We start from the raw sequence: 18757 nt of genomic DNA, 5'->3' as shown, positions 1-18757 counted from the left end.
TCTGGGTCTGCCCCAGGGCCTATCATCGGGACGTGCCTGGAACATCTCTAACAGGAGGCACCCAGGAGGCATCCTGATCAGATGCCCGAACCACCTCAACTGACCCCTTTCAACACGAAGGAGCAGCAGCTCTACTCCGAGCTCCCTCTGGATTTTACGAGCTCCTCACCCTATCTCTAAGGCTGAGCCCAGCCACCCTTCAGAGAAAACTCATTTCAGCCGCTTGTATCCACGATCTCATTCTTTCAGTCACTACCCAGAGCTCATGACCATAGGTGAAGGTTGGGACGTAGGTGGACCGGTAAATCAAAAGCTTCGCCTTCCGGCTCAGCTCCCTCTTCACCACAACAGTCCGGCGCAGCACCCGCATCACTGCAGAAGCTGCACCAAACTGCTGATCCATCTCACGCTCCATTCTACCCTCACTCGTGAACAAGACCCCGAGATACTTGAACTCCTTCGGGCAGTAACTCACTCCAAACCTTTGATCATCAAAATCTAATCAGATCATCGTTGAGTTCAAGTGGACCTAAATTTGAAAAAATTTCCACATGGCCTTGAGATATCACATTCATAAGAATGAGACGGACAGATAGACGAACAACCCAAACACAGCCACAGTCATCGCTGGTGCAGAAAGCGTTTTAGCAGCTGGAGGCGCCTTTCTGTAACTGTTTTTAATGCGTGTTTTGCATTGTGACGCGCCTCGTGTTTCTGCGCTCTAGGCAGCTAACATTTTTGCCAGAGTGCTCTGAACTCCTCGAGTTGAAAAAACTTCAACTCAGAGTGGAGAAGCACCCCAGGTCATCTCTTTTTTCCCATTGTCCAATCAAATGCTTTGAGAGGCGGGCCTTCTGTGGTGGACATGACAACAGGTTTACAGTTGGGAAACAATGGAGGAGAGACTGGTGGTAGCGGTTGCTGGATACCCAGAGCTATACAGCCTGACGATAGACAGCGGGTTGTCAAACTGCCCCTGAGTCATCCTAAAATATGCCTGGAAACAGCCATCATGGAGGAGAAGCTCCTGGACCAACTGGTGATACTTCCTGTGATCCACCCTCTTTTTTAGGGTCTCATGTACCCACACAGATCTCTGTTTATCTGCTGACAGCCTCTCACCCTCAACCAGAGCTACAGCAAGTATTCTCTGCCTCAACATGTTAGGAACTAGATACTAACTACTGTGGAAAAGAAATTACACAGGAAGGTTAGAATAAGGAGGTGAGTCCATGGTTGCCTGGCAACAAGAAAAAGGCACAGCAAGCGTTTTTTGTTTTTTGTTTTTTTCACTGGTGGCATTCAATTTTTTAAAAAGTCAGTGCAGCGTGCCTCGCATTTTGCAACCTGCAAAGTGCTTCCTGTGTGATCGGGGCCTAAAAATAGCCTACATGTTGGTGAATTACAGAGAGCGCTCACTTGACATTACAAATTTCCTCTCGTCCATGCTTTTATCTTCAGTAGATTAAAACTAATGTAATGTTTTGTTTTACGGATCTCCCTAAAAAAAAATCAGACAGTGTCCTGTCTAAGGCCAAGAAAGTGGATCACATCACTCCAGTTCTGAGGTCTGTACACTGGCTTCCTGTCTGTCAGAGAATTGATTTTGAAATAAAGCACTGAATGGTTCAGGGACAAATACATTTCTGATCTGAACCATCCAGTCAGGTCTTCTGGGACAGGTCTGCTTTGTCTTCCCAGAGTCAAGACTAAACATGGAGAAGCAGCGTTTAGTGTTTATGCACCACATATCTGGAACAAACTCACAGAAAGCTGCAGGTCAGTTGCAACTCTCAGTTCTTTAAATTCAAAGCTGAAGACTTTTCTGTTTGCTGCTGCCTTTTATTAAATAAAATAACTGTTTCTCACACTGCACTGTAACTTATTCTTGTCTTATTCTTTTGACTTATTCTTGTCTGACATGTGCTAATCAAATAAACTTGTCTTCCCTAAAGAGACCAGACCCTGATGGCAGCATCAATCAAGAGCGAATTAAATACTGCAGCCTATAAAAACACCCAACAACAACACTAATCAAATCAAAATCACAGAGGAGACAAGCTAAATCATTATGTAAACACTCAAAGAAAATGAGGCCGACAATAAACTGCCTGACAGACGGCTCCTTCTAAGCTTTAAATTATTGTCATAAATATATCAGCCACACCTCACATCACCATGGCAACCAGGTACCCATAAATATAACCTTCAGATACAGTCACAGCAGGAAAACATAAAAGCAAACATATGCAGTGTGGCTTTTTATCTCTAAATCTTGCTGTACAGATTATTCATGGAGGGAGGATGTGGTCTTGTGGAGGTGTTTGGTTCAACAGTGATGCAGCAGCTGCTGTTGAGGGGAGCAGGTGGGACCAACCTGAGTTATGAGCTTTGAGGGCTTCAGTGTCCAACTAGAAAGCCCATTACTCGCTTTTATAATGTTTTAAACCAGACCAATGTGTTAAATGTCCCAGCTGCTGCAAAGACATGTCAAAATGAACTTAGTGTAAATATAGATGAGGATGAATGGGATCTGATATGGAAGCATATGAGGAAGATATCGGTGCGTACTAGATTGTTACAGTATGCAATCCTGCACTGCTTGCAAATCTCTCCCAACAAAAGACATAAAATGAACCCCCAAGTTTCACCTCTGTGTCTAAAATGTAAAATCTCATAAGGAACATAAACGCATCATTTCAAGCACACTGGGTAGACATTCTGCAGATGTGGGAAAAATTAAAAGACGAACCAATGGCTGAACGAGTCATAATGACAGTCTATTTTAGCAGAATAACATTACTCAGATTCACAAGGTGTTAAAACTAGATCAACAAGTTCTTTTAAATCAGACAAACTCACTTGACAATCAACAGGCAACTGAACTGAACAACATGGTCTGTTAGCCAATTAGCATCCTTGTGTTTTTCTTTTCTTTTATGTCAGACAAGATAAGGTTTGTTCTACCTTGACATGTTTCGACGGATGTCTTTTGTCTTCTTCAGAAGCGTCACCAGATGTCATTTGTGACGTGCCTTATATCAGCTGATGTTACGGAGGCGTGGTCGCCCTGGTCGCTCCTCGAGGACAGCACTCCAGGTATGTGACAGCGTATATGCTCCCTCATCCCGGTTCATCGTTCTGCGGGCTTCCTTATCTCCACTGCCTCCATGATCCAGCGTTGGAAACGATTATCCTGTGTGCGGATGACTCTGGCTTCCTCCCAGTTCATTATATGGTTCTCTCTTTTGCAGTGATCGGAAATGACGATATGTACGAGAACTGGATTAGGGAGCATATACGCTGTCACATACCTGGAGCGCCGTCCTCGAGGAGCGACCTGACAGCAGGAGAGTTAGTAGCCCTGTTAAATTTGACAGGGTGGCTACGCCTCCGTAACATCAGCTGATATAAGGCACTTAACCAATGACATCTGGTGACGCTTCTGAAGAAGACAGAAGACATCCGTCGAAACATGTCAAGGTAGAACAAACCTATGAAGGAAAAGAAAAACATTAATTTACCACTTAAGCGCTATTTGGACGGGATTAGTTTTACATGGGCACGTGGGGTAATGTCACTTTACCACAGGACGTCGGTAATATTAATGGCCAATTCGCACGGGATAAGCAAAACTACCGTCCCCTCCTGTCGCCATGTGCGTATGACGTTGCTTCCTGTGCAATCAGAAGTCCCGTGCCTCGGACAAGTGCTTGCAACCTCCTTTTGGTTTTGAATCGTGTTCGTCGTAGGCCCACAGTGCCTGAGGTTTCACACGGACTTGTCCGACTGTGAAGTGCAAAACTGAATGCTTCTTCAAGAGCCTCCATGCTTGAAAATCCGTGAAAAACCACTTGTAAACAGGATATGATGAAATATCTACACAAATATTTACTGCTGGTCTATTCGCACAGGATTAGTATTACCTGAGGTAATTTTCCGGGACCCTTTTACAGAAGGTAAAAGTCGCGGTGATCTTTACTGACATCGTGTGGTAATGATTACTGACATGGCACATTCGGACGGGACTAAAATCTCTGGTAATTATTACTTTAAACCACGTACCTATGTAAAACTAATCCTGTCCGAACAGGGCTTTAGACAGTATGAACTTCTATGGACAGTTAGCATCCTGTTAGCTAAGCTAGCACACTGTCATATGGTCTCTCCGAAACCCACTGCAAAAGTTTGATTTTTTGAACGTACTCGAGGCAAATTCCAGACTGAAATATTACGGAGGGGAGGAGTTTCACAGGCACATCGGATATCACTGAGATTCCCATAGGAATGAATGGACCTCCGGCTGACTCGTCTCCATACACATACGTAAGTGGAAATGAGGCCTTAGGAGCTCCTTGACCGCTGCTCTTCTTCTTCTTCTTCTTCCTCTTCTTTGAGTTAGCCACTAACTGCTATAACAGCTACCTTTTGAATCACCCGCATTGAGTCCTACACATAAGACGTTGTCAAAGCACCCATGATCCTGTCCTGCTGGCTGTCCCGTTTATACAGACATTGTTGTGGCACTGTTACTACCTCATTCCCGGCTCAGAGGCGAGACAACTCTGTCCCCTGATTCCTTGTTCGTACCTTATATACAGAACAGCAAGGCGGCATAACGGCATGATATTCCCACCTTGAAGAGGTAGTGTAAAAAAAAGGTTAAATCATTGTAGAAACATTGATATGATGAAATGTATAAATGTAACGTGTCCGTGGTCTTGTGAACAATGCCAACAGTTTCTTCTGGCAACTGGGCTGAGAATAAGAATGGGGGGAAAGAAGAAGATTGCAAAGAAATTAAAACAATGGCTAATTGAGTTTTGAAAATAAAAATGGTACAATGGTGCCTCAGAGGCACCCGTTTCTCCGTGGTATACTTGGTTTCAGTTTGAATACAGTATGGTACCCTGAAGCGGTGAAACAAAGCTTCGATGAATAGCAGCAGGGTACTAATACATGTGGGAAAGACAGTGTGGACGAATGCCGCAGGGTTTTTACTCCTCATGAATCAAGTACACAATCTTATATAAACAGCTGAACATCTCAGGAGTTTCACTGGAATGTGAAACCTCTTTATTCAACCAGAGGAGAGAACAGCAGCACACAAGGGCCTGAGCCTTCAGGAGCAATTCAGTAATATGATACTGCAGGTTAAGAGATTAATGAAATTAGATAACAACCATGTGAGACAAAGACACACTTACTGTTACATTTAAGTAATTCATAAGAAGACACTCGTGCATTCATAGCAGACGGGCACATTTTAAAAACACTGACGTGCAGTATGATTGAGTCTGTGCTTTACTGCTGCTTTCTAAAAACTGTGCCTGGCGCTTCAGAAGTGCTCTTTTCAATTTCAGCTCTTACACTTTAACACAATGGCTGAACCCCACAGGCAGCGGCAGGCACTTGACCTGCCCCAAACCAACAGAACAACTTGACCTTAAAGTTGAATTCACAGTCATATCCAAACCAGTGCTTTAAAAAGGTCCACGAGCAGGTTGCTGTCCTGCAGCCATCCTGAGTCTATGCTGCTTTGATGCTGAGCAAAGAAGAAGAAGCAAATAATTTTGAATTCCCCAAGCTCAAAGTATTAATTGGACCATAAATCCAAACAACCAATTACATTTTTCATATTTTGAATAGAGATGGTAGAGGGTAGTCGGAGAGGAAGCTGGGTCTGTTTTTCCCCTCATTTTGTATTCCCATTTCAAATTCTTCACCAATGTTTGGATAAAACCAAAATTAGCCATTTCTTTCTAAACACATTATACATGTTAAAAAATACTTGTTCAAAACATGTGAAAAGACTGAGAACTGTGGAGCTAAACTGTTTTCATCATTTCTGTGTCCAGGATTTTTTTCAGTGGCCGGAAAACCTGCTCGACGATACACTGAAGCCATCGTCAACATAACCCCTGCCCTACAATATCTTCCTGAGACCCAAACTTTTGTTTGGTGTGCATTTTTAATTTCTCCTAGCTATTTAGGATCAATAGGACCTGATAAGTATAAAAAAAACCTTAACATTGTCAAAGATAATTAAAGGGATAGTGCACCCAAAAATGAAAATTCAGCCATTATCTACTCACCCATATGCCGATGGAGACTCTGGTGAAGTTTTAGAGTCCTCACATTACATGTTGAGATCCAAGGGGAGAGTGGGTAGCAACACAACTCCACCTAATGGAGGCTGACGGCGCCCCAGATTCAAACGTCTAAAAACACATAATTGAAACCACAAAATATCTCCATACTGCTCGTCCGTAGTGATCCAAGTGTCCTGAAGCCCCGACATAAAAAGTTGTTTGAAAAAACGTAATTTGAACTCTGTTTTTAGCCTCATTGTAGCCTGTAGCTCTGACTGCTTCTCTGTGGACCGTGCGCACTGCGTTCATGTGGGTTCACATGCTTTCGCTGGTCTTGCGCACAAGTCCGCACATGTGAATGCGGTGCACAGAGAGGCAGTCAGAGCTACAGGCTACAATGAGGCTAAAAACAGAGTTCAAATTACATTTTTTCAAACAACTTTTTATGTTGGGGCTTCAGGACTTCACCAGAGCCTCCCTCGGCATATGGGTGTGTAGATAATGGCTGAATTTTCATTTTTGGGTGCATTATCCCTTTAAGTCCCAATGTCATGAAACAAGACGATAATAAAGTCCTGAAGTCTTCAAACAAATACTTCCCAATTAACAGCATCTTATCTTGTTACTGTTCCTAATTTTGGTCAAATTTGTTGCCATATCAAACTACAAATATTATTAATCATAAATAAACAAGTTTCAACCATAAAATGTGATCAGGTTTTGTCCACTTTTGTGTCAGGATCAGCTGCAGACTGACTTGGCAGAGATGGCTGCCATCTTGTTTTTACATGGATTAGTGTATTGTGCTCTTTCTGCCACTAGATGGCACAAAAGTATCCACAAACGAGGACAACAGGTCTAAGTCAAGTAGAATAAAGTATAAGGTGCAGTAGACCCAAAATGTGATGTTCTCATATGAGGACACAGGGTCTCAGGAGAATATATAAACTATGTTACTACCAATATCTGTGAGTGTCATTTTGTTCGTCCACTGTGTGTGACTGGCGAGTTCACTACGTCCACCGAGCTCTGTTAGCTCCTTCGTTATAATAAATACATCTCTGTTAAATGCCACAATCATATAAACACAAGCGAAACAGCCGTCACTAACATACCTGTCAGTCTTTCTGCCGGCAGTCACTGCTCACTGCTGTGGGTGTGTGCTTTGTGCTAACGTTAGAACGAGAGGTTATAGCCACACAGCGGCTCTTGTTCCCTGGTTCAGAGGGTGTGTGCTGTGCAACCACAGACTGTGTGACCAACTGACTTAGCTGCTAACGAGAGACTGTCGATGCGCAACAGCTTGTTTTTCGGCTCAGGGGTCATGTGTTTTTGCTACTACCATAGCTCCTAACAAGTGTCTGTCGTTTCACAGCGGCACAGACTGTTTACCTGCCGCTCAGACATAATTGGTTAATACTACTCGGACTACAAATGGAAACCAGAACGTTTCTGATACCAAAACCTTGTCCCATTGCTGAAAGATTCTGCATACCAATGTAGATATCAGTTTATAGAGATTAGACTGCTTGCAACTGATGAGTGTGATTCTAAATAAGCTAAACACGAGCACAACCATGTGTCTGCTGTTTAGAGCAAGGCAAACTTGATTTTTCTCTACATAAAAGTTTGTAATCTGAAGGTCACTATTCAGCTTTTTTTTTTTTTCTGTCTGTAACACTGTTGTCTGTAACACTGTTGTCATTTTGTCAGCCAAGGTCTTCAGTTACCTGCTATCCTTTACCAGAGGTTGACGGGGCAGGACAGGACAGGAGCGAGGAGCATGCTGAAGAAAGTGATCCGCTGCCGACGTGTAACTACATGAATAAGAGAAGAGAGGAAAGCAGTGAATGGCATTAGTCAGCTGAGTGTAAAGTTACACCTGGCGTACAGGCGGCTGAGGTGAAAGAACATGTCGGGTAAACGCAGCGACTCACTGATACCAAAGCCGACTTTCAAACATCCAATCGCCTGTTCAGAGAACAGTCTGGTTCAGTTTGGTTTAGTAATGTTGTAACAGAGGAGTTAAAAAAAAACACACACACACACACACACCACATATTTTGTTCCCTCTATCTGTGTGTAACCATGCACGTTATAGATTTCATGTGATGAGGATCCATCTTTGAGATTTCTGCAGACATCCCAGTGAAATAGAGGAAACTGAATTTTCCTTAAAAAGTCCTCAGAGTGTTGATATAATATATTTTAAATGATTCAAAAGCAACACATTTTGCAGTTCAGATGCTAGAAGAAAATGTTATTGTACGTTTCTGCAATCCACAAACAGATGGTTGTAATACTTGTTCTACCAAGACGTCGTTGCTTGCAGAGGTTTGCCCCATGACAAGCCGTTTGGGTTTTTTTTTTTTTTTTACCAAGACATCAATATCTACTTCAGCTGTGATTGTGCCACCAAAATTGTTTTTCAGTCAGGAACACTTTAGTCAAAGAAAACTTTATTCACGTTTACAGTATTATAATTGGTGGTATGGCTCTGTTCTGGGGCCTCTCTACCTTTCCAAGCCCTACACAGAAAGCCTCTTGCATGCGCCTAGGTGGAAAGTCATATGGCAGAGAGAGCACACCTCTCCGCCCTTCCACGTGCAAATGAGGAAAGCTTGAGGCAAAGAGAGCACACCTCTCTGCCCTTCCACGTGCAAATGAGGAAAGCTTGAGGTAAAGAGAGCGCACCTCTCTGCCCTTCCATGTGCCTACATGTAAAGCCTAAGACAGGAAGATTCCATGTGCCTACATGTAAAGCCTAAGACAGGAAGAGCAGCAGCAAAGACCCTCCAGGAACAGAAAAGAGCAGCATCAATGACAAACAGAAATGACATTGATAAGTCAAGCATCAATGACAAACAGAAATGACATTGATAAGTCAGACACAGCAAAAGGAGGAGCTGGGGTGGAAGCAGGTTGCAAAGCAGCTTGCAGAGGAAGCAGCAACAGTAGGCAGGCCAGAGCAGTTTAAATAGGGCGCCCTGAATGAGATTCACCAATTGGTTGCATAGAAAGGAATCATATGATCTATCCGCTGACTCCCTTCCATCAATCAGCTGCTCCATCAGTTGATTGGGCTGTTTGAGATCAGCTGATGTAGCTGGGATGTGAGCTGAGCTTGACATCATGTCCTGTCTGAACTAATGCTATGCTCAATTTTTAACCCAACCACAACCAAGTGGATTTTGTGTCTAAACCTAACCACAAATTAACCACAGCTTTGTTGAAACGTAAACACACAAAGTTTCAATGTCGCAATTGGGTTGCCTTTTTCAGACACACTGTCTCCAGTACTTTGGGTAATCTATAAACCTCAGTGTGATCAGTTTTGTGGGGATTTTTTCTTTGAAAATAGAAATCAAATGAAATCAAGTTTATTTATAAAGCACGTTTAAAAACAACCAGAGTCGACCACAATGCTGTGCAATAAAATGAAAGAAGTAAAATGACACAACACGGTAACAGCAAAATGTAAGAAATGACATAGCAAACCCCAAAACATGCACAAATTAACAAGTAAAAAATAAAATAGAGCACAGACTAGTAAAATCTGATAATAAAATATGAAAGATAAAACAGAAACCTTAAGGACACTCAAAGGCCTGAGATGGGTCTAGGGTTTGAAAAGGGGGCAGAGGATCTGAGAGATGTGCTTGGGTGCCATGTAAGGCTTTAAAAACTAAAGTGGGTGGGTGTTGCTTGGTAGAAAGAAAATAGTTCCAACATGAAACTGCTCACAACAAGGTCTGTGGATTATCCTGAGTAACCAGGTCATGACTTCTGAAAAGACACATTGCTGTTGAGTCTAAAATGTATTTTTTGGCGCTTTGAGCACCACAAGCTGAGTGCCATCTAGTTCAATTACACTGAAGAGAAGGCAGACATCTGTACGGCCAATATCTCCAACACAAATTACATTTACAAACAGCGTTACAGGTAAGAGGAAAATGTGTATTTTTGAATTTGGGGTTGAACTGTCCCTGTAGACAGAAAAGCACAGTGACTCAATGTTTTCTTTGAGGGGCTGACTGACTTTACAAACAATGCACTTAGATAAAAAATCTGAAACCAAGTGAAACATCATGTAAAAAAAACAGTCCTAAACAGGAAAATTTAAACGCTCTCCCTCCTCCCAGGAAACATAATCTCCCCCTGTAAAGTTTTATCCCAGAACTTCTGTCTCTCTGTGTTTCTCCGCCCACTCCCTGCTGTGAGCCAGATATTAGATGATGTTAAATTGTTTGTTTAAATATTATAGGAGACAGGACGAGGAGGTTAGATCCACAAGAAGCTCTGCAGGGAAGTCACGCTTCACTGGCTGACGTGTGTGTGTGTGTGTGTGTGTGTGTATGCCTAGATTTACAGCCAAACACTCGCTTCGACAGCTGAAGAGAGTGATCTTTGGTAAAACTTGATTTTATTTTAGACAAAGTTTTTAAAGAGGAGCGGATGGAAAAACATGCTGGGAGGGTGGTGTGATCAGCTGCTGGTGATATGCTTTCATGCTCTGCTGCTGAAAGGCTGCAGTTTAAAGGCAGAAATCACATTATGTTTCTAATAATACTCATGTTTTCTGACTTTATAGCAGTGTTGTTGATTTCTTGATCAAGTTTGTAAGATTTTAGGGGATTTAGTAGCGTCTAGCAGTGAGGATTGCAGATTTATCCACAGAGGTCTCTTCCTCATCAAAACAAATGGACCAGGTAATTAAAACCGGTAAAAACACTGAATAAAGCAGTTTCATGTTAGAGATCTATGTTTTATCAATGCTTTTTGGCATGTTGGAGACGGGCAGCTCGGCCTCCACATGCAAATGTGAGCTCAGCTTTATTTGTCTGAACACAAAATACAGATGATCAGGACGTTTTTACCGAGAGCTGAATTATCAGCAGAGGTCTCTTCCTCTCCAAAACAAACAGACCTGTTGATTAAAACTGATAAAAACTACTGAATAAAGCTGTTTCATGTCACAGATCACTTTTTTTCTGACACTGCTCATTGCAGATGGGCTTCTAACCACAGTGGCCGACACAAAAACGTCCATTTTTCTAAAGCCAGTGTTTGGTTTGTCTGTTCTGGGCTACTGTAAAAACATGGCAATCTCCATAAACCAGGGCCAGCTGTAGATATAAAGGGTTCATTCTAATGTAAGGAAAACACATTGATTCTTATTTTCAGGTGATCACACACTAAAGACAACATATGTATTATTATGTTATATTCCATTTCTGTCAAAATATCCCCTTAAATCCTATACACAGGACCTTTAATGCATCACTGTGTGAAAACCTCCCCAGACCTCTGAGCTAAAACTGAATTCTTCCACTTGCTTCTTTTTTCCATCCAACTATCAGAGAGACATTTAATGTGTTATCATATATGGGTGCTTTCAGACCTAGAGTCGTCTCCTTTGGTCTGAATCAGGGACTCATGTTGTTCCAAAGTTGTATAATTGCCTAGAGTTGGTTCGTGTTCTCACGGCAGCATTTACAAGAGGACCAGATCAAATGCCTTGTGTGAGAAAGCTGCTCTTGATTGGTCAGAATTTCCATGTGGGAAAAATCCAGGAAGTAAAGCAAACGTTGAAGAAGAGTACACTTGCAAGATAAATGTGACACTTTCTAATGTCACAATGGAGGGACAACTACGCAGGTTGATTTTAGCGCTGCTCATCGTGGACTATATTGCTGTCATTGTTCATTTTAGTCAAACCATACAGTTTGAAAACGAGGCGCGGCTCCAACTAGAAAACAATGTTTTGATGCATTGGATGTGCTGAATGTGCATATTAAGGCAGTACAGGAGGAGGTGCACATTAATAATCCTCCAGGACTGTAACATGCTCATGTTTAACGCAAACAATGTGTCATGTGACTGCAGTTGCTTCACATCCAGGTCGGAACACCTTCTCACCACAAACCAACCGCACCAGAGTCGTTTGCAACTGAACCGAGACCACCTTCTCAAGAAGGTCTCAGTCTGGTTGTTTTGGTGCACACCCGAGTGTGATTGCTGTGTTCACACCTGTTCAAATGAACCACACTTAGGGGGCAAACGAACGTGAGTTTGATTGAATTGAATCAAACGGCAGGTGTGAAAACACCCTGTGACAAAAAGCAGCAAATCTTCAAACCTGAGATGCTGGAAACAAAACAAAAAAAATTGTCTTTTTTTTTTCTATAAAAATGACTGAAATGGTTAATCGTTTATCAAAATGATTCCTGATTAATTTTCTGCTGATCTACAAAGTGATTAACTGACCAATTCAGGTCTAAAAAAAGAAACACACTCAAGGATATTAAACTATGATATGGTCAGAAGAGTGAAAGAATCTTTAAGTTCATTACTTTTACTGAAAGTCATAGAATCAGGAGCTGTTTAAGATGCACGTTGCGTCTGACTTTCTATTTTATGAAACAAGAAAAAGAGGAAAAGAGGAAGTGGAAATGGAGCAGAGCAACGGTGAAGAATGTCGAGCTGAACATCAACACCCCGATTCACAGAGGAGGGATGTAGGTCACCTGTAATCAGACCACACATCAGTCTGTGTGTGCTGGAGGGGATACATAACCACACACACACACACACAGGGAGCACACTCAGACATGGTAACTGTTGTGACCTGCTAACTCGTAGAGGGGAAAAGGATCATCACACTGCAGGGGGTATGGGTCACAAAAGAAAGACAGAAGGACAGACTGTTTGTTAGTTTGATTAAACCCGGACATTTGATATACATGTTAACATGTTAGTCCGACTGAAATCATGTTACATCGAATTTCTCAGACTAACACATCCAGATAATGTGATTGGCAGTCACATTCCTCCCACACATATACAGTCAATTGGACCCAAACTGGCTGAGGCGCTCTGCACATGCTTCGTCGATTCAGCCCCTACTTTGACACGGAAGTTGAACAGCATTAAATGTGTAACAGAAGAAGAAGCCGGTAACAACATGGCAAAATCTACATCCAGTGCCATGACTTTTTGGATGGACAAGGAGATAGTGTTCATGCTGTGTCAGCTGAAACATTTAAATATTTTAAAATACATGGATGGGAGGAATACACTGAATGGCAGAACAGCTGGATGACCCTCGATTGTTTGGTCTCTGATGTAATAGGTCAACCAGAAAAAGGTCCAATACGAACAAGCTGAAAGGGGACACATCATCACCGATCGTAGCGGAGTCGGACATATTTCGGTCTTGTATACTGGGACGAGGACAGTAGTCCTATTAAATGGCCTAGTCAATCTTTAATCGTAGCTCCACTTAACTGTGCATGTCTACATTTACATGCACCGGAAAACGATAAGGGACTTTTTATCTAATTTGAGCTACAAATATTTTTTCTTGAGCCTCCCTGAGTAACTGATGGAAAATACATGACCCTCCCCTCATCATAAATTAGCTGTATTTTTTAAAAACTTAACCTATAATGTTTGAAAGTTAAAGGTTGAAGGTTAAAGATGAAATGCTGGAGTTAAAAAAAGCGCCTCGGTTTTTCACTCTCATCTCCTGATTAGTCTGCACAAACAGTTTAGTTCAGCCAGGACCACTTCAGTCAAAGAAAACTTTATTTGCATTTGCAGTGTTATATTTGGCAGTATGGCTCTGTTCTGGGGCCCCGCTGCCATTCGTCAGGCCTGCGCAGAAAGCCTCTTCCATGCGCCTACATGGAAAGCCTGAGGCAGAGGGAGCAGCAGCATAAACCCCTTGGGAACAGAACAGAGCAGCATCAATGACAAACACAAATGACACTGATAAGTCAGACACAGCATGAAAAGGAGGAGCTGGGGTGGAGGCAGGTTGCAAAGCAGCTTGCAGAGGAAGCAGCAACAGTAGACAGGACAGAGCAGTTTAAATAGGGCGCCCTGTTCGCCAATTGGTTGCATAGACAGGAATCATGTGATCTATCAGCTGCTCCATCAGTTAACTGGGCTGTTTGAGATCAGCTGATGTAGCTGGGATGGGAGCTGAGCTTGACATCGTGTCCTGCCTGAACTCACGCTATGCTCAATTTTTGGCAAAAATTTAGATGTAGGATTTGGTTGTCTTTTTTTCTGACAGAAGCATGCGTCGCAAATGATGTGTCCAAGGACCGTCAGAAATTTGAAAATTCAAGGATAATTTCTATTATTACAGTTTCTGACTATGATAGATGGTGTAATTTTTAAAGAAAACATGGGCAGTGGGTTTGGAGGGCATGTTGTCTATGAAAATCAGCAGTAAAATAAAAAAAAAATACAGCCTCCCCAGTGCTTAAAAAATTATTTCACATGCCCCCCTCCCCCCCACATGAATAACAACATTGGCATTCTGGGATGCTACAACCAACTCCAGGACGTCAACAAAAGCACGTGGTTAGGTTTAGACAGAAACATCATGGTTTGGCTCTAATTCAAATGGGAAGCAAACACCAGACTCTTGGGTGATAGTTCAGGGTTTGTTGGACCCCCAAAGTGGCAGTATTTGACGACTTCGGGTTGAGAACGAGCTGGAATAACTTCTCATCACAACTCATCATAACTTCTAATCTCATTACAATAAAATGTTCTGGTGGAAAACCTTTGGTCCTGGTATCATGTGGAGGCCACTTGACATGCACCACCCACCCAAACACGGTTGCCGACCAAGTGCTCCCCCTCATGGCAACAGCACTCATTGATGACCGTGCCTCCCCCCCAGCAGGACGATGCTCCATGCCACACAACAAAAACTGTTCAGGAATAGTCTAGGGAATGTGACGAAGAGCTCAAGGCATTGACCTGGCCTCCAAATTCCCCAGATCCCAATCAGATCGAGCATCTGTGACACGTGTCTGTGCCCCAGAGGTCCCAGGGTCCACAGTTAGGCCTCCTTAGATTGGACTTGGCTCTCACTTGTCAAGACATGAACAGAGGACCTCTGGGGGTGTACGGTGGTGTCTTGCTCCAGGGTATTGGCTGTGGATCCTTGCGGAGTCCTATGGGTTGCAAGGTAGGGTACCAGCATGTCCTACAGATGCTCGATCAGATTGGGATCTGGGGAGGTTGGTCTTTGTCACGTTCCTCACGCCATTTGTGAACAGTTTTTGCAATGTGGCATCGCGCACTGTCCTGCTGGGGGGCCACTGCTATCAGGGAGTGCTGTTGCCATGAGGAGGTGAACTTGATCTGGAACAGTGATTGTATGGGTGGTGTGGGTCAGGTGGTATCCACATGAATGCCAGGACCAAAGGTTTCCCAGCAGAACAATGCTTTGAAAGACGATCAATGTTATTCTCTTCGCTTGTCACTGGTTTCAATGTTTTGGCTGGTGTATCTTCTCTAAATTCAAACCTTTAAAACATTTTCTCATTCAGAAATTCAGTTAATAAGCTACGCTAAAATAAAAAAAGTTCTGGTCCTCACTTATTTCTAAACCCTGATTGTAGTTATGAAACCTCGAAAGCAGTAGATGCCGTGGTTAGAGTTGTATAATAGAGCGCAGTCTCGTGCATGAAGCCAGTTACAGACCCTGACTTAGACCCTTTGTCAACACCATTGCAGTGGAACCGAAGACAAATCCTGCCAGAGGAAAGCCAAAGACACCGCAAGCGTGCAGAGCTGCTTACAGTCTGGACTTCTAAAGATAGACTAAATACCAAAAACAGACCCTAAACAGCCTCATAACCCGGTCCAGACCAAAAGTCGTATTAGCAGCAACATATCAATTTAAATCAAATCAAGCTGCTGCTGTTTGCAACACTGATGATCATAAAATCATAAGAGGAATGGCAGAACGGAAAAATACCAACCAACTGACACCAAAAATCCAGTTTGACATACTGAGTCCTGACACCAGGGCTGAGCCAATAAATCACCTACAAGGGTGAAAATAAGAACCACGGCAACTTCTCCTAATAAATAAAACTGCTGAACAATAGAGGTCAGTAAGAGAATTCAAAACACACTCAAACCCTCTGTTAGTCAATAGTATGTTTGTCTTGCCGTTTGTGGTTAGATTAGTTGTACAAAAACATCAACAGCTTCCAAACCGCTCACATTTCAGGTTTTTGTTTCACAGTGGAGCTTTTATTGCTGCCTGAAGAGAAAAACAACATGTCTGATCTATTGATTTCCTGTTTACTCTGTATTTGATTGGTTTTGTATCAGCAGGCGGAAAATATGACTCTTCCAAACCACAGTCCACACAAACATCCAAATTCCTTTTTCACATGCAAGCTGCTGTTCGGTAACTGATCTGTTACGGTTGGATAGATGCTGACTTGACACAAAAAAAACATACAAAAACCTTCATGAGTTGCTTAATCTGACAAGATCCAACTGTCAGTACCTGGTTTTTTTTCTGATCCAAGTTCTGATGAAGTGACAAGCATCAAATGCCAATAAAAGCTGACTTATCCCAACCTGTTATGACAGAAAGCACGCAAAGAGCTTGTTCTTTTGCAAAGGCTGAATGATCCTCTAAAGTTATTCTGAAAGTAACAGAAGATGTGTGGAATTTTTAATAATGCACCTGTATCAGTGATATACAATTACCGTATGGGATACTACAAAAAAAAAAACCTGTAAAATCTTTCTGCCCAGTTTTGAAACCTCATAAATGTGGATTCTTGCATCCGTGCCAAAAAACAAATCAGTTGTTGCTTCATTGCCGACCACAAACTTCCAGAGAAATCTGTTGAGGAATTCTTGAAATACTCAAACATCACGTCTGTATACTGGTAATTTGAAACAGCAAACAGTTTTGAACAACACATTCTCACTCCGACCTCTTCACGTAGACATTGGGTAAGGATCTTCCACATCCAGATACGACATGAAAGGTACCCTGTGTGTTGGTTGTTGACGCTCTGGGACGTCATGTCAGGTTGTGCCTGTTACATGTATTGTCTTCTCTCAAAATACACTTCAGTTTTCATAGGAAATATACCATTTGCATACATTCCTTCATTTTCCGTAACTGCTTATCCTGTTGGGGGGTGCTGGAGCCTATCCCAGCTGACCATATCAGTCTTTTTTCAGCATTGGCAGTATAAAAACAAAATCGGGAGGGCGGAAAATTGCCGCCTACCTAATTTTGCTTAGACAGAATGCACCTTTTTCGGGGCAATGGGGGGCATGAGCAAGTAACAAAACGTGTAGCTCAGCGTGTGACGTAAACAGTGACGTGGGAGGGAAGCCGCGGCTGGTCAGTCTTTCGGCGATTCTCTCGTAAATTGGCCCGTCCGTCACCGTCACCGTCATCTGACGGTTAATGGCCTCTTCGTTTACGAGGGCAAGGAGGGCGCGCAATTCCTTGTCTCCCCAGTTGCTCATCTTTACAGTGTCTGTCAGGTTTGTGTTTCCCTCTTGCTACTAGCTGCTCATTCCTGCTATCAGCTGTTTCCTGTTTATCCACCGCCAGTGGATCGCACATTCAGCGTCATCAACAGCCCCTCCCGTGGTGGAACGCCGCCTCGGTCTGTTTAAACTCAAATACTAGCATACTAGGCTACCTTGTTATGAAAAGAGGGTACCGTTGACTTTGGGACACAAAGTGCGGGCTCCTGGGTGAAAGTCCTGTGTTGTTTGACCCATCCACTACTCCTCCTGTCCATCGAGGAGCTTTTTCAACATCTGTACAACATTACGCGGACTTTGTTGTTTTTTATGCTACGTCACATCACTTCCTGTTCTGCTCCTGCAATAATTACAACAGCCACTAGAGGGTGCCGCCTTACAATACATGCAAGTATGGGTTGTAATTAGCTCCTTGCAAAGTCGACCTATGTGGTTTTTCGGTGATAGCAGACAGTGTACTCGGTCATCCCTACCCATAAGGATTATTATTTGAGTGCCTCAGATTAGCCAATATATTTTGGGTTATCTCTTAAACATGTCACTATTAAATAGTGAAAAGAATGTTTTTTTCTATAAGTTATAATTCTGAAATGTTGTTGCATAACAGGAATGATTTGTGCATATTTAAATTGAAATACATGAAGTAAATATGTTCGAAAATTGGATGGGGCTTTGAAGAGTGACTGGGACTTTAAACCCAAGCCAGCCATCAGACTGTGTTATTTGTATGTAGCTGGATCACGTCTGTATGAACAAATGGCTCCTGCCAGGATTTCAAGTAAACAAATGCCTGAGGCGACACAAGAGTTCATTATGGCCGCTGTTACATAATAGAAAATTCCCCAGCTCATTAGCTTTCCTGGCATTTCTTTAAATATTTTGTTACACATTTGTTGTTTGCTTCTCATGGTCATGTAAATGAGTTTGTGATTTCCAGTGTAAATTTCATAGTGTTGTTTAAAGAGGATACTGAAGGCAGGGTGGAAACTAAACCTGTAAAAGTCACATCAGCTTTATTCATGAAACGCAGGCAGTGCTGGTCAGGCGGGAGTCAAGGTGATTTGTGCAACACAGCACTGAAACAAGATTACATTTTCATGCATTCATTCTCTCCTGCATATCACAGCACCGCTCTCTGCAGCATACAGACTGTTCTCTGCTGTGTCAGGGTGTTCAGGGCAAGGCAAGGTGAGTCCATTTGAATAGCACCTTTTAACAACAATGCAATGCAAAGTGCTTTAGAAAACACATAAAATGCACTCAGGGTTTGAAAAGGATTCAAAAGTGTAAAGTAAAATGGAGGATATAAATAAGATGGAATAGAATAA

General features: G+C 42.6%; 1 long non-coding RNA gene across 2 annotated transcripts in view; it reads right to left on the bottom strand.

Moving 5' to 3' along the window:
* LOC126386840 (uncharacterized) overlaps window positions 1-18757 on the bottom strand; it is a 191900-nt gene that overhangs the window by 147384 nt on the left and 25759 nt on the right. Inside the window, exon 1 of one of the 2 annotated variants that reach the window (XR_007569542.1) lies at window positions 11494-11522. The exons of the other annotated variant lie outside the window; for it this stretch is intronic. This is a non-coding gene — a long non-coding RNA (uncharacterized LOC126386840). Of the gene's footprint in view, window positions 1-11493; window positions 11523-18757 lie in introns of those variants that run through there. 2 annotated transcript variants of the gene reach the window in all.

Source organism: Epinephelus moara, chromosome 24 (assembly GCF_006386435.1).
Source record: "Epinephelus moara isolate mb chromosome 24, YSFRI_EMoa_1.0, whole genome shotgun sequence".
Classification (NCBI taxonomy): Eukaryota; Metazoa; Chordata; class Actinopteri; order Perciformes; family Serranidae; genus Epinephelus; species Epinephelus moara.
This window is presented reverse-complemented; position numbering and strand designations above follow the sequence as displayed.